The following is a 25824-nucleotide window of genomic DNA, read 5'->3' on the forward strand; positions in this document are numbered from 1 at the left end:
TTGATATCGGATCCGAATGAAACTCAATGGTATCGCGCATCATGTATGCTTTTAACATAAATAAAATAGAAAAATAAATGATTGTTGTGGTAATTTTTCTAATTATTAATTCATATTTTAGTATTATTTGATTTTTTAAATTAACTAGTTAAGCTTTTTTAATAATAATCGGGTCATTTTGATGTTTTTATCAAATAATAATAATAATAATAAATAAATGAAAACATTTATATAATACTAAATATGTTTTTATTTTAAGAAAATATGCTAACAGAGTAATATATTTAAAGACAAACATCTGTGTTTTATGCGACTTTGTATATTTAGAATATACAAAGTGTTAAATTACCAATGATTGTCATACACATTATTTCTACTTTTATTACATTGGGATATTTTTCCCTTTTTTTTTCTTACATTTTTATTGTTGTGTTTTTGGATAAATGTGTTATTATTTGAAAATACACAACTTAAAAAATTTTAGGAGACACGTTAGATATAACGATGCAGGATCAGTATCGCCGACAGCAGGCGGAATTTTACCTGGCAACAGATCGGAATGAAACTCAATCGTATCGCACATCATGTATCCTTGTTAGCGTTAAATAAAACAGACAAATAAATTATTGTTATTATGATTTTCTAATTAATTCATAAATTAGTATTATTTAAAAAATATTTTAAGAATATATATATATATATATATTACATTTTATATATATATATATATATATATATATATATATATATATATATATAGTGTGTGAATGTGAGTGTGAATGTTGTCTGTCTATCTGTGTTGGCCCTGCGATGAGGTGGCGACTTGTCCAGGGTGTACCCTGCCTCCCGCCCGATTGTAGCTGAGATAGGCACCAGCGCCCCCCGCGACCCCGGAAGGGAATATGCGGTAGGAAATGGATGGATGGATGGATATATATATTACATTTTGCTTCTCATATTTCAGATCAGGGGTGTGTAAACTTTTTCCACCAAAAAAAAATAAAAAAAAATGTAAAAATAAAAATAAAACATTTTTATTAGGATAAGTTGTTCAACAGTCCGGGGTCTCTGTCGTGGTATTTTAGGCTTCATAATGCGCCACACATTTTCAATGGGAGACAGGTCTGGACCACAGGAAGGCCAGTCTAGTACCCGTACTCTTTTACTATGAAACCACGCTGTAGTAACATGTGGCTTTGCATTGTCTTGCTGAAATAAGCAGGGGCGTCCATGATAATGTTGCTTGGGTGGAAACATGTTGCTCCAAAACCTGTAATTGCCTTTCAGCATTAATGGTGCCTTCACAGATGTGTAAGTTACCCATGCCTTGGGCACTAATACACCCCCATACCATCACAGATGCTAACTTTTCAACTGTGCGCCTCAAACAACCCGGATGGTTTTATTCCTCTTTGTTGATAAGCACACAATGTTAACAGTTTCCAAAAACTATTTGAAACGTGGACTCATCAGACCACAGAACACTTTTACACTTTGCATCAGTCCATCTTAGATGAGCTCAGGCCCAGCGAAGCCGGCGACCTTTCTGGGTGTTGCTGTCAAATGGTTTTCGCTTTGCATAGTAGGGCTTTAACTTGCACTTACAAATGTAGCGACAAACTTTAGTTAACTGACAGTGGTTTTCTGAAGTGTTCCTGAGCCCATGTAGTGATATCCTTTACACATTGATGTCGGTTTTTGATGCAGTACCGCCTGAGGGATTGAAGATCCGTAATATTATAGCTTACCCGTAGTGATTTCTCCAGATTCTCTGAACCTTTTGATGATATTACAAACTGTAGATGGTAAAATCCCTAAATTCCTTGCAATAGCTGATTCAGAAATGTTGTTCTTAAACTGTTGGAAAATTTGCTCCTGCATTTGTTCACAAAGTGGTGACCCTGGCCCCATCCTTGTTTGTGAATGACTGAGTATTTCATAGATGCTGCTTTTATACCCAATCATGGCACCCACTTGTTCCCAATCAGCCTGTTCACCTGTGGGATGTTCCAAATAAGTGTTTGATGAGCCTTTCACAACTTTCTCAGTTTTTTTTGCCACTTGTGCCAAAATTTTTGAAACATGTTGCAAGGCATCAAATTCCAAATGAGCAAATATTTGCAAAAAATAACAACGTTTTCCAGTTCGAACGTGAAGTATCTTGTCTTTGCAGTCTATTCAATTGAATATAGGTTGCAAAAGATTTGCAAATCATTGTATTCTGTTTTTATTTAGCGTTTACACAACGTGCCAATTTCACTGGTTTTGGGTTTTGTAGATCTACCAGGTAAATTGAGAGCTTTGCTTTCTGGCTTAGCTTCTTTTTCACCACGACGGATCAATAAAGGGTCCACATCCCTGCAGACGCTGCACCAATCCGCCTGATGATCTTGCGGCCCACTCTTTCCTCACTTATGATCAAAACCCCGAGGTACTTGAACTCCACATGGAGCGGGATCTCCTCTCCAACCCAGAGATAGCACTACACCCTTTTACAGGCGTGAACAATTGACTCGGATCTGGAGTTGCTGATTCTTATCCCAGTTTCTCCACACTCGGCTGCGAACCGATCCAGTGACAGCTGGAGATCCTGTTCAGACCACCAAGGGCCCCGCCTTCGACTGCCGCCCAGCTCACAGAGCACCCGACTTCTATGCCCCCTCCTATGAGTGGTGAGCCCATTGGAGGTGGGACCCACGTTGTCTCTTCGGGCCATCAAGCCCCTCTTCCAGGCCTGGCTCCATAGGGGGGCCCCGTTGAAACGTGTCCGGGAGAAAGAACCTCAATCCTCATTTTTGTCTCTTCATAGAAGTCTCTGAGCTGCTCTCTGTCTTGTCCCTCACCTCGGACCTGATTGTCTTGGGAGCCCCTACCAGGGGCATAGAAGTCTCGGACAACATAGCTCCTAGTATCATCGGCACATGCAAACTCCTTCACCACGGTAAACTCAGTGAGGAGTTTCTTTATATTTGAAGTATATTTTATTTTTAATTTCAGAGCTTCTAATATTTTAGATCAGAGGTGTTTAATTGTTAATCATTTTGCAATGCAGTCTGCTGAAAATGATGAAAAGCACCACTCTATATAGCAACTGACGCTGTGGTCAAAGTTGTAATTGCCACAAAACACATTTTCGGATATTGAACGATCTACTGCCATCTGGCGGCTAATGTGGATAGTGTGCACCCCAAATTTGTCACGTTTCCTGTGTCAGGTAAATCATGATGAATGGGGTCATATGAATCCCTTTTCTTCTGTATATTAGTATTATTGATTTTTCTTTTCAAGAACGAGTTAAACTTTGTATTTTAAATATATTTGACTTTAATTTTCAGAGCTTCTGACATTTTAGATTAGGGGTGTCTAAACTTTTCCCACCAAGGGCCACATACTGAAAAGTCATTTCGATGTATTTTTTTTTTTGAAAGAAATATGCTAATACAGATAAATATATATTTAAAGACCAATATTGTGTTATAGATTACTTAGTATATGATTATTTATTGTAAGTTTAAACATTTCAGCTTTTTTTTATTACATTTTAATGATTTGCTCTTTTATTTTTATTTATTATTTTTTTTTTTTAGATATATTTGTTATGATGTGAAATATACACAATTTTTTAAATTTTACCAGACACGTTAGTTATGTTGGTGCAGAAATGGTATCGCCGATACCAGCCTGAATTTTATTCGGTATCGGATCGGAATGAAAGTCAATGGTATGGTTATCCGGATAAATAAAATGGAAAAATAAATAATTGCTGTTGTCATTTTTCTAATTAATTAATTCATAACTTATTGCTAGTTCTTCATTAACTAACTAACTAAATTTTACTTATATTTTAAGTATATTCTATTTTTATTTTCAGAGCTTCTAACATTGTACATCAAGGATGTTTATACTTTTTCCTCCAAGGTCCAAATATTGAAAAGTCAAGTATGAATGTAAGTTCATAAACTGTAAAAAGAAATGCAACAATGCAATATTCAGTGTTGACAACTAGATTTTTTGTGGACATAAATATTGATGTTAAAGTTGTTGTTTTTCTGAAGAAATATTTTGAATTAAGTTCATGAATCCAGATGGATCTCTATTACAATCCCCAAAGAGGGCACTTTAAGTTGATGATTACTTCTATGTGTAGAAATCTTTATTTATAATTGAATCATTTGTTTATTTTTCAACAAGTTTTTAGTTATTTTTATATCTTTTTTTCCAAATAGTTCAAGAAAGACCACTACAAATGAGCAATATTTTGCGCTGTTATACAATTTAATAAATCAGAAACTGATGACATAGTGCTGTATTTTACTTCTTTATCTCTTTTTTTCAACCAAAAATGCTTTGCTCTGATTAGGGGGTACTTGAATTAAAAAAAATTTCACAGGGGGTACATCACTGAAATAAGGTTGAGAACCACTGGTTTACGTCAAAGTGCTGCGAGCGCCTTTTGTTTGTACACTTTTTATGGTAAAAATTAAAAAGCATGTATTCACCTTCACACCATGTCCGGTCCAGTTGTTTTGCATCTGGGGAAAACAATTCACGCAGTAAACTGCACCATAGTCCAAATTCTAACATTTTGAGGGACACCAATATATCATAAACTTTTTCCACCAAGTAATAAATTGTGTGTGTGTGTGTGTGTGTGTGTGTGTGTGTGTGTGTGTGTGTGTGTGTGTGTGTGTGTGGATATATATATATATATATATATATATATATATATATATATATATATATATATATATCAGGGCTGCGAATCTTTGGGTTTCCCACGATTCGATTCAATATCAATTCTTTGGGTCGTGATTCGATTATATATCGATTTTTTCGTTTCAACGCGATTCCCGATTCAAAAACGATATTTTTCCGATTCAAAAGGATTCTGTATTCATTCAATACATAGGATTTCAGCAGGATCTACCCCAGTCTGCTGACATGCTAGCAGAGTAGTAGATTTTTTTTTAAAAGCTTTTATAATTGTAAAGGACAATGTTTTATCAACTGATTGCAATAGTGTAACTTTGTTTTAACTATTAAACGAACCAAAAATATGACTTATTTTATCTTTGTGAAAACATTGGACACAGTGTGTTGTCAAGCTTATGAGATGCGATGCAAGTGTAAGCCACTGTGACACTATTGTTCTTTTTTTATTTTTATAAATGTCTAATGATAAGGTCAATGAGGGATTTTTAATCCCTGCTATGCTGAAATTATAACTAATATTGATAATGTTGTTGATAATATTCATTTTTGTTTCACTACTTTTGGTTTGTTCTGTGTCGTGTTTGTGTCTCCTCTCAATTGCTCTGTTTATTGCAGTTCTGAGTGTTGCTGGGTCAGGTTTGGTTTTGGAATTGGATTGCATTGTTATGGTATTGATGTGTAGTGGTTTGTTGGATTGATAGATAAAAAAAAGAATTAATTAATTAATTAAAAAATAAAAATAAATCGATTTTTTCAAAATGGGTATCGATTCTGAATCACACAACGTATTCGATTGAATTTGTATTCGAATCGATTTTTTCCCACACCCCTAATATATATATAAATATATATCCATCCCTCCATTTTCTACCGCTTATTTTCTTTGGGGTCGCGGGGGGCGCTGGCGCCTATCTCAGCTACAATAGGGCGGAAGGCGGTGTACACCCTGGACAAGTCGCCACCTCATCGCAGGGCCAACACAGATAGACAGACAACATTCACACTCACATTCACACACGAGGGACCATTGAGTGTTGCCAATCAACCTATCCCCAAGTGCATGTTTTTGGAGGTGGGAGGAAGCCGGAGTACCCAGAGGAAACCCACGCAGTCACGGGGAGAACATGCAAACTCCACACAGAAAGATCCCGAGCCCGGGATTGAACCCAGGACTACTCAGGACCTTCGTATTGTGAGGCAGACGCACTAACCCTTCTTCCACCGTGAAGCCATGAACTAACTAAATTATTTTAATTATATATTATTTTTATTTTCAGAGCTTCTAACATAATAGATCAGCGGTGTCTAAACTGTTTCCACCAAGGGCCACATACTGAAAAGTCAAAGCATGCAGAGGGCCATTTTGATGTTTTTATTTTAAAAGAATTCAATGATTTGCAAATAATTTTCAAGTCATATTCAATTGAATATGCTACAAAGACAACATATTTGACGGGATAAAATTTTTTTGTTTTTGCAAATAATCATTAACTGTAGAATTTGATGCCAGCAGCACGTGACAAAGAAGTTGGAAAAGGTGGCAATAAATACTGATAAAGTTGAGGAATGCTCATCAACACTTATTTGGAACATCCTACAGGTGTGCAGGCTAATTGGGAACAGGTGGGTGCCATGATTGGGTATAAAAACAGCTTCCCAACTTTCTTTCACAAGAAAGGATGGGGCGAGGTACACCCCTTTGTCCACAACTGCGTGAGCAAATAGCCAAACAGTTTAAGAACAACTTTTCTCAAAGTGTAATTGCAAGAAATTTAGGGATTTCAACATTTTTGGTCCATGTTATCATCAAAAGGTTCAGAGAATCTGGAGAAATCACTCCACGTAAGCGGCATGGCTGGAAACCAACATTGAATGACCGTGACCTTCAATCCCTCGAACGACACTATATCAAAAACCAACATCAATCTCTGAAGCAGTGGTTCTCAATTGGGGGTACGCATACCACTGGGGGTACTTGAAGGTATGCCAAGGGGTACGTGGGATTTTTTTTAATATTCTAAAATTAGCAACAATTCAAAAATCCTTTATAAATATATTTATTGAATAATATTTCAACAAAATATGATTGCAAGTTCATAAATTGTGAAAAGAAATGCAACATTGCAATATTCAGTGTTGACAACTAGATTTTTTTTCTGGACATGTTCCATAAATATTGATGAAATGTTTAGAATTAAGTTCATGAATCCAGATGGATCTCTATTACGATCCCCAAAGAGGACACTTTAAGTTGATGATTACTTAAAAAATCTTTATTTAGAATTGAATCACTTGTTTATTTTTCAACAAGTTTTTAGTTATTTTTATATCTTTTTTTTCAAATAGTTCAAGAAATACCACTATGAAAGAGCAATATTTTGCACTGTTATAAGATTTAATAAATCAGAAACTGATGACATAGTGCTGTATTTTACTTCTTTAGCTCTGTTTTTTTCAACCAAAAATGCTTCGCTCTGATTAGGGGGTACTTGAATAAAAAAAATGTTCACAGGGGGTACATCACTGAAAAAAGGTTGAGATCCACTACTCTAAAGGATGTCACCACATGGGCTCAGGAACACTTCAGAAAAACACTGTCACTAAATACAGTTTGTCACTACATCTGTAAGTGCAAGTTAAAGCTCTACTATGCAAAGCGAAAGCCATTTATCAACAACATCCAGAAATGCCGCCGGCTTCTCTGGGCCCGAGATCATCTAAGATGGACTGACACGAAGTGGAAAAGTGTTCTGTGGTCTGACGAGTCCACATTTCAAATTGTTTTAAGAAATATTTGACATCGTGTCATCCGGACCAAAAGGTAAGCGAATCATCCAGACTATTATCGACGCAAAGTTCAAAAGAATCAGGATCAGAATCAGAAAAGTTTTTATTGCCATTGTTTGAGAACGGGTTCACAAACTAGGAATTTTACTTGGCGCAATCGTGCAACATAAAAGACATATAACACAGAACAGAATAACATGAGCTGTGATAGAGCCATCAGATCCTGTTATTGTTCACGTGTCTGATGGCCGAGGGGAAAAAACGGTTTAGATAACGGGAGGTGTGGGTATGGATGGACCGTAGTCTCCTGCCTGAGGGAAGAGGGGAGAATATTGTGTGTCCAGGGTGAGAAGAGTCAGCTGTGATCCGACCCACACGCCTCCTGGTCCTGGAGGAGAACAGGTCCTGGAGGGGTGGAAGTTTGCAGCCAATCACCTTCTCAGCATATGAGATGGTATGGGGGTGCATTAGTGCCCAAGGCATGGGTAACTTACACATCTGTGAAGGCACCATTAATGCTGAAAAGTACATACAGCTTTTGGAACAACATATGCTGCCATCTAAGCGCCGTCTTTTTCATGGACGCCCCTGCTTATTTCAGCAAGACAATGCCAAGCCACATTCAGCATGTGGCTTCGTAAAAAAAGAGTGCGGGTACTTTCCTGGCCTGCCTACAGTCCAGACCTGTCTCCTATCGAAAATGTGTGGCCCATTATGAAGCGTAAAATACGACAGCGGAGACCCCGGACTGTTGACGGACTGAAACTCTACATAAAACAAAAATGGGAAAGAATTCCAATTTCAAAGCTTCAACAATTACTTTCCTCAGTTCCCAAACGTTTATTGAGTGTTGTTAAAAGAAAATGTGATGTAACACAGTGGTGAACATGCCCTTTCCCAACTACTTTGTCACGTGTTGCAGCCATGAAATTTTAAGTTAATTATTATTTGCAAAAAAAATAAAGTTTATGAGTCTGAACATCAAATATGTTTTCTTTGTAGTGCATTCAGTTGAATATGGGTTGAAAAGGATTTGCAAATCATTGCATTCAGTTTATATTTACATCTAACACAATTTCCCAACTCATATGGAAACGGGGTATATATATATATATATATATATATATATATGTATATATATATATATATATATATATATATATACACGTGTGTGTGTGTGTGTGTATGTATGTATGTATGTATGTATGTATATATATATATATATATATATATATATATACATGTGTGTGTATATATATATATATGTATGTATGCACATATGTATGTGTATGTGTAAAGTTAAAGTACCAATGATTGTCACACACACACTAGGTGTGGCGAAATTATTCTCTGCATTTGACCCATCACCCTTGATCACCCCCTGGGAGGTGAGGGGAGCAGTGAGCAGCAGCAGTGGCCGCGCCCGGGAATAATTGTTGGTGATTTAACCCCCCAATTCCAACCCTTGAGGCTGAGTGCCAAGCAGGGAGGTAATGGTCCCCATTTTTATAGTCTTTGGTATGACTCGGTCGGGTTTTTGAACCATACATACATTTAAGATAAAAGTGTGTGTTGTATGTGACTTAGTATATTAATATGAAATATTAGTTTGAAAAATGTCAGCTTTTCTCATTACGTTCTGATTTTTTGCTCTGTTTTTTTTTTACATTTATACCGTTGTTTATTTTTAGATGTGTCAATAATTGAAAATACACAACTTTTATATGCTTATTGGTGCAGGGTCCGTGTTGCATATACCAGCCTGAACTTTGCCCGGTATCGGACAGTGAAGAAAACCAGCGGTGTAGCACATTGCCTACCCGATCCTCTGCCCGGCGTCCCCCTGGCCTCGGCAGGAAGTAAGAAACCTTCCAAGCGTGCATCACACACCTTTTCAGCTCGGCTTGTTCCTCCGCTTGACAGATGCCCTTATCAGAGTGCATGGTGAAGAGGGGAATCCAATAAGTGCACATGGCGAAGGGAGGAGGGGCGGGGGGGGCCATTGAGGAATCGGCACAGGGCGGCAAAGGGGGAGGGGGGGCAGTCCGGGGGCCCCTGATGGCGGCGAGACACGACTATGCTCGACAGGACAGCGGGTCCAGCAGTGGCTCTCGCCTATAAGGTCACAGCCAAAGAGCAAATGCAATATCCAGACGGGCTGGCGGGCAGGTAGGGGCACAGAACAGAAAGTCCCAGATAAATCTCTGTCTACTTGGAGACGCTCTGCAAGGAGGACAAACTGACAAACGAGACAAAAGCCTGCTGGGAGCAAATCACATTTTGTCGTCAAATCTATTTTCCAGATGCAAGCTGTAATATTATTTGCTATTTGTCATGATTCATTCGGCTATCTGTCCCACTGGCTGGTGAGGGCAGCGCCTGGTTTGAGCGTTTATTGTCATGTGGTGTAGTAAGATTATTCAAATCCCTCCTATTTCACAGTGGGCTAATGTGATAGTGGGGCTCATCCATGTAAAAAAAAAAAAAGGCCCTTTGACAGGAACTGTGTCTGTGGGCTAAACCCCAGAAAATTCCTCAGCCAAGAGGATTCTCCACGCCACTCCCCAGAGACTCAACGTCTTACCCGCGCCATATTTCCATATTTCTGCCTCCCCTTTCGCACAGCAATTAAATAGCTAATTGATTTCCCGGGCCGCCACTTGTCACTTACCTCGCTCGTTTGGCTTTTTCCACACAATAACACGGTACTAGTATAGTATCGCGGTACTAATGAATCAAAAACGGTGTTATATTCTGAAGGAAAAGTATCAGTTTGCCATATTATTTTTTTACGGGCATGACATTGCTGGTTTTACGAGCAGAGGGGCATGTTCGTTATTGCACACACACAGAGTACTTACAAGCAGACACAGTGTGGAGACAGAAAAGGGAGAACCGACGCATTTTGGCTTAAAAAGTAAAGATGAAGGTTAAGTTATAACACTGAAACGCCCTGAGGAAGAGATGCTTTAAGACATGCACTGTAAAAAATTACCGTAAAAATGCAAAAAAAGTCACAGTTATATACTGTTCTTCTTAAATGCAGTTAAGTACTGTTTTTTTTGTTGCATTTTACAAAAAATATCGACCAACAGTAAGCTACTGCACAACCTACAGTATAATACAGTATTTTTCAGACTTGTTTCTTGGGTCCGCCCACAATTGTCAGACCGAGCTTCTTTTCGCACTGTCTGCTGCTTTCACGCATAACACGTACCCAGGCGGAAGAAAAAGTAGTTCCAACTAAACCGTGTCATTTATACAATTTGATTGATTGATTGATACTTTTATTACTAGATTGCACAGTACAGTACATATTCCGTACAATTGACCACTAAATGGTAACACCCGAATAAGTTTTTCAACTTGTTTAAGTCGGGGTCCACGTTAATCAATTCATGGTACAAATATATACTATCAACATAATACAGTCATCACACAAGTTAATCATCATAGTATGTACATTGAATTATTTACATTATTTACAATCCGGGGGTGGGATGAGGAGCTTTGGTTGATATCAGAACTTCGGTCATCAACAATTGCATCGACAGAGAAATGTGGACATTGAAACAGTGTAGGTCTTACAGTAGGATATGTACAGCCAGCAGAGAACATAGTGAGTTCAGATAGCATAAAAACAAGTATATACATTAGAAGTACATTTGAGTTGTTTATAATCCGGGGAGATGGGATGTGAATGGAGGAGGGTATTAGTAAAGTGTTGAAGTTGCCTGGAGGTGTTGTTTTAGAGCGGTTTTGAAGGAATATAGAGATGCACTTACTTTTATACCTGTTGGGAGTGCATTCCACATTGATGTGGCATAGAAAGAGAATGAGTTAAGACCTTTGTTAGATCGAAATCTGGGTTTAACGTGGTTTGTGGAGCTCCCCCTGGTGTTGTGGTTATGGCTATGTGGTTATGGTTAAGGAAGTAGTTTGACATGTACTTCGGTATCAAGGAGGTGTAGCGGATTTTATAGACTAGGCTCAGTGCAAGTTGTTTTACTCTGTCCTCCACCCTGAGCCAGCCCACTTTGGATTTCAAGATTTCAATAGTACTTCCCATTGTGTTGCTGTTGATATTTTTACCTCAAAACATGTACTATCAAAGTATCAACATTTTGATTTGAAAATCAATTTTAGAGCATTAAGATCTGGCACTCGTTTTATTGATATTCAAGTATCATTCCGCACATCTTAACTAGTCTGAAGTTGCCAAGTACTCATGGATGGACGACCCACCTCCAGCTACATGATCACCTGGCCGCCGGAGCTAGAGCCATCCTACTGGTCTCTTTTTGATAACAAAGTAATTCCCGTGCAATCAAAGTCACTTGTACCTTGATGTGTCATTTTCTGTTAGAATTGCTTTATATACATATATTTACAAAGTACGAAATTACATGGCGTCACAGTCAGCATCACATGTACCGCCGCATGCTAGCTAGCTAAGTTTTCGTCATTTTTGTCAGCGTGATTATAAAAGAAAATATATTAACTTGCAACATATGTGCTACGACTTGCAGCAATGTGTTTGCGTATGTTAGACACATGCAAAGTCATAGTTTTATGCCCAATGCATCGTTTAAGTGTGCTTTCCCTGAATGAGTATAGCTGTATTTGAGAAAAAAAGCTATGAACCATAATGCTCAGTCCACCCTTCCTGTGGATGAAGATGTGGAGTTGACTCTTCATATCATCCAGATGTTGATGGCCTATTTTGATGAAAGAAGAGGTGCACTGATACTCCTTGCAGATGTAAGTTTAGCACTATGCATTCTTTAATTTTAATTAAATGATGCTCCAAACTGCCATGTTAAATTTTGTCACAAGTCATCATGGTGACCTATTTTTTTCTACAGATGTCTGCCACTGTAGGCGATGTGGAGCGGACACTGACCCTCCCGACCAGTCCACGACTGATACTGCTAGGTAAGTGTCTCATGGAGCGCAGAACATAAGTCTGTTTGTCCTACATATATGTATACTATGCTCTCCTGCAGATGTATTTGTATCATTGTTGTTTTTGTCATTTCGAACATTGGAAAGTAATGATTTGCAGCAGTACACCTTAGGACAGTGGTTCTTAACCTTTTTTCAGTGATGTACCCCCTGTGAATTTTTTTTAATTCAAGCACCCCCTAATCAGAGCAAAGCATTTTTGGTAGAAAAAAATAGATGAAGAAATAAAATACAGCACTATGTCATCAGTTTCCAATTCATTAAATTGTATAACAGTGTACAATATTGCTCATTTGTAGTGGTCTTTCTTGAACTATTTGGAAAAAAAAAGATATAGAAAAAACTAAAAACTTGATGAAAAATAAACAAGTGATTCAATTCAAAATAAAGATTTCTACACATAGAAGTAATCATCAACTTAAAGTGCCCTCTTTGGGGATTGTAATAGAGATCCATCTGGATTCATGAACTTCATTCTAAACATTTCTTCACCAAAAAATAATATTTTAAATATAAACAATATTTATGGATAAGGCGTAAACAAAAAAAATATTTAGCTGTCAACACTGAATATTGCATTGTTACATTTATTTTCACAGTTTATGAACTTTCATTCATATTATGTTGAATTATTATTCAATAAATATAATTATAAACGATTTTTGAATTGTTGCTATTTCTAGAATGTTTTTTTTAAAAATCTCACGTACCCCTTGGCATACCTTCAAGTACCCCCAGGGGTACACGTACCCCCATTTGAGAACCACTGTCCTAAGGCTGCCCTCATTTAAGAACCACTGTCCTAAGGCAGTGGTTCTCAAATGGGGGTACGTGTACCCCTGGGGGTACTTGAAGGTATGCCAAGGGGTATGTGAGATTTTTCTTTAAATATTTTAAAAATAGCAACAATTCAAAAATCCTTTATACATATATTTATTGAATAATCCATCCATCCATTTTCTACCGCTTATTCCCTTTGGGGTCTCGGGGGGTGCTGGTGCCTAGCTCAGCAACAATCGGGCGGAAGGCGGGTACACCCTGGACAAGTCGCCACCTCATCGCAGTATTTATTGAATAATACTTCAACAAAATATGAATGTAAGTTCATAAACTGAGAAAAGAAATGCAACAATGCAATATTCAGTGTTGACAGATAGATTTTTTGTGGACATGTTCCATAAATATTGATGTTAAAGATTACTTTTTTTGTGAAAAAATGTTTAGAATTAATTTCATGAATCCAGATGGATCTCTATTACAATCCCCAAAGAGGGCACTTTAAGTTGATGATTATTTCTATGTGTAGAAATTTTTATTTATACTTGAATCACTTGTTTATTTTTCAGCATTTTTTTTCTTTTTTCTTTTTTGTATCTTTGTTTTCCAAACAGTTCAAGAAAGACCACTACAAATGAGCAATATTTTGCACTGTTATACAATTTAATCAATCAGAAACTGATGACAAAGTGCTATATTTTACTTCTTTATCTCTGTTTTTCAACCAAAAATGTTTTGCTCTGATTAGGGGGTACTTGAATTAAAAAAATGTCCACAGGGGGTACATCACTGAAAAAAGGTTGAGAAACACTGCCTTGGGAGACTAGATGTAAACAGAGTAAAGAGAAAGCGATATATTTTTGGGTGTAAGGTGGCCATTCAAAATACCTTTAAAATGCTACCCATATTGGATACTGTTTAGGAACATAAACTGCATTTCTTGACTGTTCCAGTTGCTGGTGACAAAGTCACAATAAAACGTTAGATGATCAGCATGGAAGGTGATGTCATCTGCGAAGTCGTCCAACCTAGCTTCATCTGAGGGCTTGCTGCCCTTCTTGCCACCTACTATGTGTTCAACTTGGAATACCAAGAGGAAGGTGGTCGGACATTGGAATTTGTTCAAAGGTAAATCCTCTTGATACTGTTAAATACTGTTAGGATATTTTGCCCCTTTTCTCACCGCTGTTCAGGAATTTCACTTGTCATTTCCCCAATTTTGTGCCTTAAATCAATGACTCTTCTGTTCCTTTGTGGACCTTCTTATTACAAATGTTTCTTTTGATAGCAAGTTGAAGATGGCATGTTCATCCAAAGTGTGATGCTGGATTCAGAGTGAATGAATTATTACCACATTAAATGTTTTTTGATCTAGAGTAATTCTTTTTGGCCACCAGACCTAAGTCTGTCAAACATATCAGCATCTCAAACCACAACTACCACATCTTTGTGCAACTTGTTCCTACCGGTCAGAACAATCCAGTCGACCAACATGGTTACCAAAATGAGGCAGGTTGTGCTTTGAAATGGACATAAAGCCAGGTGAAGAGAATGAATCTGTCTCTGCCCTCCCTCTTTTGATACCCTGCCTTTTGTTTTTGTTTTTGGCATGCATTACAACAGATTAAGTTGTATTACAGTAGGTAAGTTTCCAAAACACTACATAACAAACTAGTAAAGCATGTGAAGAGTGCAGACCACCACAATAGGGTCACTGGCAGCGATATTTTGGTGTGTCCAGATATGACCTTAGGTAGGAAATTATTTTCTAGTGCGCTGGGGACTACTCCTGGCTCTTAGCCTCTACCACAGCTTATAACAGTGGGGTCTCTGACAGAATCCTTAAAAAGAAAATACTGGGTCCAGACAGTGATCCGGGTCTCCACCAAAATCTAACAATCTGTTCCTTATCTGGATATCCACCTTGTGCGAATATATGAACAAAATCCGTTTGAGCTGTTTCCAAATTTTGCAAATCCACTAACATCAACAAAAACATAACCTCCTAGGCAGAGGTAAATATGTAAACGTGTCAAAGAAGTATCCATGTTGCATGCTCCTGTGCAGTAATATGCCAGATACACAATGTCATTACATGGTTGTTTTGTCTGCCAATGAAGGAATGATAAATGTGCTATCAAAAGATGGCAAAAGATAGACGGAGAGAAATACATAAATAGAGAGAGGGATTTGGGAGGTTTTAGCATTGTCTTCCTCTCTGAATTTGTCTTAATGGGTTTTAGAGCATTCACTCATCTATAGCTGTGGTTATGGTATAGGCTCACATATATCCTAAAATTCATATGAATATTTGTGCAGTGCATATTCATAAATTAACAATGTGAGGGGAGTTCCGTATCGACTGCAAGTAATCTTCAATCACGACAGAATATCTTATATGCTTTCTCTGTTTTTTAGGCGATTCATTGGCATTAACCCTGAGAGGGGAACAAAGGCTAGCCAGGGAAAGGTGGTGTCCAAGAAGCTGGTCCAGAAAAAGGCAGCAACTGTAAATCCTCACATAGCCACCCTTATAAAAATTCTCACAGACTTTGGTGGGGCTTTATGACCACTGAGAACTGGGTATGTCATGTTCAGTTAGTTTAGTCAATTGTGCAGTTCAGTTTTGTTTTACAAATTTTTCTATTGCACATGATCCCAACTTGTTTTGTTCTAAATGTTAAAAATATTCTTTGAAAATGCGTGTGCCCTCTCTGACGGTGAAGCAAAAGCAGTACGTATGGAGGTGTGTGTGGGGGGGATGTTTACATCATATCCAAATGGACATTTTCATTTTGATCGTTTTGATTGTTTTCTGGATGTAGGAACCACGTTCTCTGATGCCATCGTTTGTTCCGATTGCAGGAGTTGCTTAACATTGTTTTAAATGTTAAAATGTTAATTTAAAATATGTGTGCTCTCTCGGATGGTGCAACATAGGCACTATGTTTGGGGGAATGGGTGTGTCCTGGTGAGAGGATATCTAAATGGACATTTTCATTTTGATTATCTAGTTCTATGGACTGTTCTGATGCTAAAGTTGCTTAACATTGTTCTAAATGTTAAAATTCTTCACTGAAAAAAAGAAGAATGCACTAAATGTACATTGAATGTGTTTGATGCGCTTAAAAATAATTGGTTAATAAAAGCATAAACTTGCAAGGCCATTTCTCCAGTCATTTTTATGCCAGCAGATTGCAGGGGTTTTGATTTTGAAAAATTCAAAGTTCAACTCATTAACTTCTTGTGGCATTATACTGTAAAGCTCAGTCTATAGTGCTTACAATTATTTTACTGTAATTAACTGTCATGCATATTACAGTAGATACACTAAAATAACAGTGTAATGCCGCTAAACAGATGACAGTATTATGCTGTGAAGCGTATATTTGATACAGCACAGTACTGTGATACCTTTTACAGTAATATACTGTAGTGATAAATCACAGTATGTGTGCTGTAGAAAAACAGTTTTATACTGGAACCATTAGCTGCCAGTAGGTTACTGTAATTAAACGGAGAAATTTCTTACAGTGTGGGTGTCAAACTCTGGCCCGCCGTGTAATTTAATTTGGCCCTTGAGGCAATATCAATTTAGCATTAGAGCTGGCCCGCCGGTGTTATACAGCGTCGGTGCCGCTGTAACACCCCTGCTTTAAAGCAGGGGTGAGCGAACTACAGTCCGAGGGCCACATTTGGCCCGTTGGTCCCTATTAATCTGGCACTCCAAATATTAAAAAAGAATTAAGAAAATATATATTTTGAGAATTGCCACAACAAAACCGATACTAGACTTCGACACATCTGCAAAAAAGGGTGATTGACAACACTGCTCCCTCTAATAGAGAATGTAAGTGTTCACCCTTTAAAGGCCTACTGAAATGAGATTTTCTTATTTAAACGGGGATAGCAGGTCCATTCTATGTGTCATACTTGATCATTTTGCGATATTGCCATATTTTTGCTGAAAGGATTTAGTAGAGAACATCCACGATAAAGTTTGCAACTTTTGGTCTACCGGAAGTCGCAGACGATGACATCACATGTTTGATGGCTCCTCACATCCTCACATTGTTTTTATTGGGAGCCTCCAACAAAAAGAGCTATTCGGACCGAGAAAGCGACAATTTCCCCATTAATTTGAGCGAGGATGAAAGATTCGTGTTTGAGGATATTGATAGCGACGGACGAAAAAAGAAAAAAAAACAAGTAAAAAAAAAAAAAAACGCGATTGCATTGGGACAGATTTATATGTTTTTAGACACATTTACAAGGATAATTCTGGGAAATCCCTTATATTTCTATTGTGTTGCTAGTGTTTCAGTGAGTTTAACAGTACCTGATAGTCGGAGGTGTGTGTCCTCGGGTGTCTTGACGTGCAGTGTCTCAGGGAAGTCGACGGCAGCTTTATGGACTGCGCAAGCTCAGCTGATCTCCGGTAAGAAGCGACTTTTTACCACAATTTTCTCACCGAAATCTGCTGGTTGACATTCGGTCGGGATCCATGTTCGCTTGACCCGCTCTGATCCATAGTAAAGTTTAACCTCCGGGAATTTTAAATAACGACCCCGAAAGGGAATAAGGGGTAGAAAATGGATGGATGGATGGAATCACCGTGTGATTGTGTGGCTAATAGCTAAAGCTTCCCAACTCCATCTTTCTACTGTGACTTCTCCAATATAAATTGAACAAATTGCAAAAGATTCAGCAACACCGATCTCCAAAATACTGTGTAATTATGCCGTTAAAGCACACGACTTTTAGCTGTGTGTGTGTGCAGCGCTCATATTTCCTAACAGTCCGTGACGTCACGCGTACACGTCATCATTACGCGACGTTTTCAAGAAGAAACTCACGGGAAATTTAAAATTGCAATTTAGTAAACTAAAAAGGCCGTATTGGCATGTGTTGCAATGTTAATATTTCATCATTGATATATAAACTATCAGACTGCGTGGTGGGTAGTAGTGGGTTTCAGTAGGCCTTTAATACCATTTTTATGTTTCTTTCATGTTCTGATATCCATCCAGCCATCCATTTTCTACCGCTTATTCCCTTTGGTGTGTGTGTGTGGGGAAGCTGTTTATTTTTCTTTTATTCATCAATTTTTTTTTTTTTTTTACATCGGAGCAGGTAAAAATAAGATGATCAGTAATCAAAACAAAGTCACGTCGACGAAGACGCCAAAACAAGCAACTGACATGTTGGTAAACATCCACCAGGCAAAGAAGTTGACAGAAACGAAATCCAATAATATTTAATGTTGTCTTGTCGGTGGGCGGGACGAATAAGGGAATATATCCAATCACAGCTCTTAAATCGCATGCATTGAAATCAGGGTGAGAGCCAATCAGATTATTTTCCTTGCGGGATACGGAAGTGGCCGCCAAAACAATGTGCGTTTTTAACAAGTCATGTTTGTTCACCAGGGAAAAAGCGAACATTTTATTTTTTTACTTCTATGATGTCATCATCAGGCACGTCATCGATTCTGGCGTCGACACAAGTGTAAGTCAAATCTATTCTTTGCTGCTATTGAGTCCCTGTCAAAAACATGTTTCCCGCCGCCGGGCCGCAAATGTTGCTTCTTCCGCCCACAATTGATCACTAACTACATATCAAACATCACTTATAGGTGCGATTATCGCAGGAATTTTTTTTTGAAACTATTTAAGCCTTAATTAAACCTTAATATGACAAAGTTGGCCATTTCTATGGTAATAATGGGATTGGAAATGACTCGATTTGATCCAATGTTAAAGGCCTACTGAAATAAGATTTTCTTATTCAAACAGGGATAGCAGGTCTATTCTATGTGTCATACTTAATCATTTCGCGATATTGCCATGTTTTTTGCTGAAAGGATTTAGTAGAGAACATCGATGATAATGTTCGCAACTTTTGGTCGCTAATAGAAAAGCCCTGACTTTACCGGAAGTATGTGCGCGTGACGTCACAAGTTGCAGGGCTCTGTCACGCCAAATTTCTTCTCCCTACAAACACCCCCCCATTTACTTCCGGGGTCAGGATTAATACAGATGTTTTGTTAACGCTATATTATAAAAATATAACGCTATATTATAAAAATACAAATGTTTTGTTAACGCTATATTATTAAAATAAAAAATAAAAACAATTTACAAACACAACCTATGGGATGACATAAGAGGAAACGTGACCCCTGAAGTAAATGCGTCATCCCATAGCGTGTGTTTGTAAATTGTTTACACATTTTTTTTATAATATAGCGTTAACAAGACGTCTGTATTTTTATAATATAGCATTATATTTTTATAATATAGCGTTAACAAAACGTCTGTATTAATCATGACCCCGGAAGTAAATGGGGGGGAAGGTTTTTGTAGGGGGGAAGAAATTTGGCGTGACAGCTCCACACATATTCACATTGATTATAATGGGAGTCACCAGCAGTAAGAGCAATTCGGACCGAGAAAGCGACAATTCCCCCATTAATTTGAGCGAGGATGAAAGATTTGTGAATTAGGATATTGATAGTGAAGGACTAGAAAAAAGCAACAAAAATAAAGCAACGGTTTTGGGCGGCGGCAGTGTTAGCGTTTCAGATGTAATTAGACACATTTACTAGGATAATTCTGGAAGATCCTTTATCTTCTTATTGTTTTAATGGTGTTTTAGTGAGATTTTAAAGATTGTAAAGACATACTTCGAGGTCGGATGGCTGCGGTGGACACAAAGAGTCTCAGAGAGAAGCCGAGGAGCAAAGCTCACAGCTGCCTTTTAAACAGCTGCTGCAGGACGACGAATAATCCAATGATTTCTCCGGTAAGATATATATCACAATTTCCCCATCCAAAAACATGCTGGTTGACGTACAGAAAACATGTTTGCTTGGCCGCTCTGTGTTAAAGCTTCACAACAAACAAACAACGGCTGTGTCTCGGTGCTAAAGACAGCTGCAATCCACCGCTTTCTGCCAACAGCATTGTTCTTTATAGTCTCCATTATCAAATGAACAAATTGCAAAAGATTCAGCAACACAAATGTCCAAAATACTGTGTAATTACGCCATGAACAGAGACGACTTTTAGCCGCTAGTGGTGCAGCGCTAATATTTCCTGACAGTCCGTGACGTCACCCGCATGCGTCATCATTCCGTGACGTTTTCAACAAGAAACTTGCGGGAAATTTAAAATTGCAATTTAGTAAACTAAAAAGGCCGTATTGGCATGTGTTGCAATGTTAATATTTCATCATTGATATATAAACTATCAGACTGCGTGGTGGGTAGTAGTGGGTTTCAGTAGGCCTTTAATGTGCTAAAACACCAGTCTCAAACTCAAGGCCCGGGAGCCAGATCTGGCCCGCCACGTCAATTTGTGTGGACCTAGAAAGCATGGAAATAATGTGTGTAAATAAAGTGCCTTATCTTTTATTACAAAAATAAATATATTGCGTACAATTGAACTCAGACTTAGCCAAACTTCTATTGATCCACAAGGGAAATTGTTCCACACAGTAGCTCATATACAAAGGATGGAAAGGTAATTCAGGTATTAAGTAGACTAAAAATGTACCATAGTTGCAATATAACATATGTAATATTTACATATTATATATACGGCATATAATATATGCTGATATATTATCATCCATCTATCCATCCATCCATCCATTTTCTACGGCTTGTCCATTTTTGGGGTAGTGGGGCCTGCTGGAGCCTATCTCAACTGCTGTTACTACATTAGATTAGATTAGATAGTACTTTATTTATTCCGTCAGGAAAATTTAAATTTTCAGCAAAATCCCATTCAAGATCGGACAAACATTACAGGGAGACAGAACAGGACCGCTGACGGGTCTGCCGGCTTACAGCGCCCCTTACAAAAAAGTTGAGATACAGGTAAACAAGGGGGGGGGGGAATGGGAGAAAAAAGTAGAAGATTAGAATTAAATTAAAAAAATCGGTCTTAGCCTGGGCCCTGGAGAGGGGGTGCAGACTGGGGCCAAGAGAAAAAAACAACTCATAGCCATAGTACATATCCCTCTTACATGTGTGTAAAAGGGAAACATCAAAGAACACAGAGGACATTAAAGACATTAAAGCAGCAGATACAACCAGCCACTTCTACCCAGTGGGCACAGAGACGTTTAATTAACGTTGAAACAACGTTACTTTCCCGTGTTGAAATAACTTTGGATTTGGGTTAAAAAAGGAAAGTTGGATCAACGTTTAAATATCGACGTTGAATCAACGTCAATGTTTCAACGTTGATTCAACTTTCAGTTTCTACCTAACAGAGACGTTTAATCAACGTTGAAACAACGTTACTGTCCTGTGTTGAAATAATGTTGGATTTGGGTTGAAAATGAAAGTTGGATCAACGTTTAAATACCGATGTAGAATCTACGTCAATGTTTCAACGTTGATTCAACTTTTAGTTTCAACCTAAGATCAACCAACCAATTATCAACGTAATATCAACAAATATATCAATATAATTAAAGACAACAAAACATAGTGCATATATAGCTCCAGGCTGAATCCTGTTAATGCAAAATTAACATTAAGAAAATGGAGAATGTCAATCAATATAATTATTTATTTAGCCTGTGATGCCCATCCTATTCCTCCCTTCCGTCCAGGGGTATATTTCAGTTTATTTTTTATGGCATCATGGACCATCGTTTCGGTCCCCTTCTGGGTATCCAAGACACTAGCTGTAAACAGGCAAAAATAATACAAATTAATTAAGGGTGCATGTGATTTACCCCAATGAAGTTAATGTAATTATTAAACACACACACAAACTCACCTGTGACTACATCGAGCAGCTTCGTCTCGGCAAAGGCAGTTTTTCCCCCTCTCCCCTTCATGTTCAGATTGGACATTAATTAATTTGTCATGAGCCTGAAATTGAACACGCAAGTCATACATGCAGGCCAAAAAGTACGGAATTTTGCATTATTATAATTCCCGATCAAGCACTCATAGATTAGAATTTGGGTCTTACATCGCCTATTTTTAATATATATGTAGAGAAAGAAGAAAATACCTGTCCATGATGATGCTTAAACAGCTCTTTAAGTCATATCCACCAATCTTTGAGAGCCTGGCTGTCTGCAAATATACAAGAGAATGTGTTTAGCATACACTGGGGGAAGAGGCTGGCAAACACATACATACATTCAAGTATAGGGCCTGTTTTATCTACACAATTTTATAACCTGAAATTTCTACCTAAATACAATAATATTTCCGATGTAAAAACAGCTGCACAATTATAATGTTATAATTACTTACCAGCAAATCTTTCTTGCTTGGTTGAGTTTTTATAAACTCGTCAAGGTCGAGTAGTTCCTCCACTGTCTCCAATTTCTGCACATGGAAGGACAGTTTTATCAAAAAAATATCCTTTTTGGTATTATATGTATCATAGCAAGTGTACTGTGTCGTTCCATATATGCATGAACTGAAATCATTGGTACATTACCTTGCATTAACGTTCTGCTTTTCAATTACCGGTAGTGGTACATGTACATAGACTTAGGGGCGGACCAGATGAAACGTGGGGGAGGGTATGTTTTTTTTGGGAAAAAGAAGATTGTTTAGCAAAAACTGAATAATAAATAGTTTGTTCTCCTGACGTATATATAAAAAAAGTTTGCTCCTGTAAGCTCTGCAAAAAAAAAAAAAGTTGGTTGCCTTCTTGTGCCAAGAGAAAAAACTTTGTACCCCCCAAAAATTTCTGCGCTCCGTGCAGTCTTTTATTGTCAATCATAAAACATATGAAACAAAATCTGTCTGAATATTTTATTGTTGTATATTTTAGTATACATGTTGGCCAACAGGTCAACAGTGAAACCATTTGGAAGTTTCAATACTTGACAAAAGCTCTTGTAATAGCAGTAAATAAAATAATAAAATAAAAATAATAAATAAATCAGTAAAATAAAAAATTAAGTAAAGATCATAGCATTTAATATTACATGGATCCTTTTATGGGCGACCGGTGAACTTGCCTTTTGAGACAAAGCCTTGCTAACAAGTCAAACTAATTAAAAAGTACCTGTACTTAAAATAAACTCGCAACATTTTAAATAAACATTAAAATGAGCCAGAAAAGCCTAACAGCCATCCAGACGGGTGTTTTGAAGATCAAAATCAAGAGGAAGTAAATTAATACAGTGACTGGCGCGGCAGTAAAAGACAATGGGTACAGAACCCCAAAAAAATTTTTGTTTTGTTTTAGCCTGGAAAAACAATTGTTTGCTTTTGGGCAGGTGGGGGAGAAAATGTTAGTGGTCTGCTTGGGGGGGAAAAAAAAAGTTTGCTCAGGTCCAGTTTATACAGTCAAAAAAACCCGTTGAGAATAGGCGTGAGATACATTTCTCGTTTTCCTGCAACCCTCTTGTGAAAGGGCCAAAATTATATCGATATAAATAACCAGTATTATCTCAAAGTACAAACCTGAATCTTTATGGACGTCGATGGTTTTCTTTGCCGTGAAATAGTTCGATTTCCAATTCAAATCTTCGCTCTTCATCTTGCTTGCTGGATTGGAAAAGAAGTACTTCAGCACGCATGCGCACAAGCTTGGCTTTTAGTTCACGCTGCCATCAAGCGACGGTTTCGTTGAAAACTGTTGCAAATGGCCGATGCGCGGACAGAATGTTTGGCAAGTTGAATTGTACAAGTTGAAACGACGTTGAAACGACGATGTCCCCCAATGATGAAAACAAACCAGATTTGCAACATATGGTGTGGTGGGGTCAGTTGGTTGTGATTTGGTCAGCATATGGTTGAGTGACGTCGCGACGTAATTTCAACGTCACCTTGACGTTGAACTAAGGACGGGTGCCCACTGGGTACATACCGCTATGAATAAAAAGTAAAATAAACATATCCACTGTGGTGGCCTCTGCGGTGTTCCACGCCATCGTCCGCTGGGGTGGAGGGAGCATGGCCAGAGACAGGAGCAGACTCAACAAAGCAACCAAGACAGCCGACTCCACTCTCGGCCAGTGTCCAGTCCGCATGGATGAGCGAGGATACTTATACATTGCATATATACTGACAGCATGTATATTAAATGATGATGGAGGCTTTTGTATCATTTTTAGAGCGCCTTTTAGGCGGAATAGAGCGACTTCTCGTCCCTTTCATAAATTAATGCTACAGCGTCGGGGATCCATTTTTGGCAGGGGCCCGCCCGAAAAAATTTGATGCCTCCTTCCCCTTACATATTTTTCTGCAGCCGGGTTTGCGCCATATATTGGAAACGGTGTCTATTATTGTGACACTCACATGGAATCAATCAATCAATCAATGTTTACTTATATAGCCCTAAATCACTAGTGTCCCAAAGGGCTGCACAAACCACTACGACATCCTCGGTAGGCCCACATAACGGCAAGGAAAACTCACACCCAGTGGGACATCGGTGACAATAATGCCCCAGTGGGATGTCGGTGACAATGATGACTATGATAACCTTGGAGAGGAGGAAAGCAATGGATGTCGAGCGGGTCTAACATGATACTGTGAAAGTTCAATCCATAATGGATCCAACACAGTCGCGAGAGTCCAGTCCAAAGCGGATCCAACACAGCAGCGAGAGTCCCGTTCACAGCGGAGCCAGCAGGAAACCATCCCAAGCGGAGGCGGATCAGCAGCGCAGAGATGTCCCCAGCCGATACAGAGGCAAGCAGTACATGGCCACCGGATCGGACCGGACCCCCTCCACAAGGGAGAGTGGGACATAGGAGTAAGAATGTAAGAAGGTAACTAAAACATATCTCTTAGTTGGAAATACAGTCATGGTCAAAAGTTTACATTGACATGTAAAGAACATAATGTCATGGCTGTCATGAGTTTCCAATAATTTCTACAACTCTTTGTTTTTTTGTGTTATTGAGTGATTGGAGCACATACTTGTTGGTCACAAAAAATATTCATGAAGTTTGGTTCTTTTAGGAATTTATTATGGGTTTACTGAAAATGTGAGCAAATCTGACCACAGAACTTTCCTCCAGAAGGTCTTATCTTTGTCCATGTGATGCCGGATGAAACAAAAATGTAGCTGTGGAATTGAATAGAATGGACTTCATTTTCATTATATTTGTATATAATGAGATTAAGGACTCCAACTTAAAGGGCAACATTATCACCAGACCTATGTAAGCATCAATATATACCTAGATGTTGCAGAAAAAAGACCATATATTTTTATAACCGATTTCCGAACTCTAAATGAGTGAATTTTGGCGAATTAAACGCCTTTCTGTTTATGGCTCTTGTAGCGATGACGTCAGTACGTGACGTTGCCTAGGTAAGAAAGCCGCCATTTTAATTTTTTCAAGCACATTGCAAACACCGGGTCTCAGCTCTGTTATTTTCCGTTTTTTCGACTATTTTTTGGAACCTTGGAGACATCATGCCTCATCAGTGTGTTGTTGGAGGGTGTAACAACACTAACAGGGAGGGATTCAAGTTGCACCACTGGCCCGAAGATGCGAAAGTGGCAAGAAATCTGCCGCCAGACCCCCATTGAATGTGCCGGAGTGTCTGCACATTTTACCGGCGATGACAGACATGGCACA

The 25824-nt window shown here is 38.3% G+C and overlaps 1 long non-coding RNA gene across 1 annotated transcript; it reads right to left on the reverse strand.

Annotated features, from left to right (window-relative positions):
- Nucleotides 1-21806: 21806 nt before the first annotated feature.
- On the reverse strand, nt 21807-22603 carry LOC133541506 (uncharacterized). The gene is made up of 4 exons (XR_009803900.1): nt 22526-22603; nt 22278-22342; nt 22038-22132; nt 21807-21942 (listed from the first exon to the last, which is right to left on the reverse strand). It is a non-coding gene; the product is annotated as an uncharacterized LOC133541506 (long non-coding RNA).
- Between the last annotated feature and the right edge of the window lie 3221 nt (nt 22604-25824).

This window comes from Nerophis ophidion, linkage group LG23, assembly GCF_033978795.1.
Source record: "Nerophis ophidion isolate RoL-2023_Sa linkage group LG23, RoL_Noph_v1.0, whole genome shotgun sequence".
Classification (NCBI taxonomy): domain Eukaryota; kingdom Metazoa; phylum Chordata; class Actinopteri; order Syngnathiformes; family Syngnathidae; genus Nerophis; species Nerophis ophidion.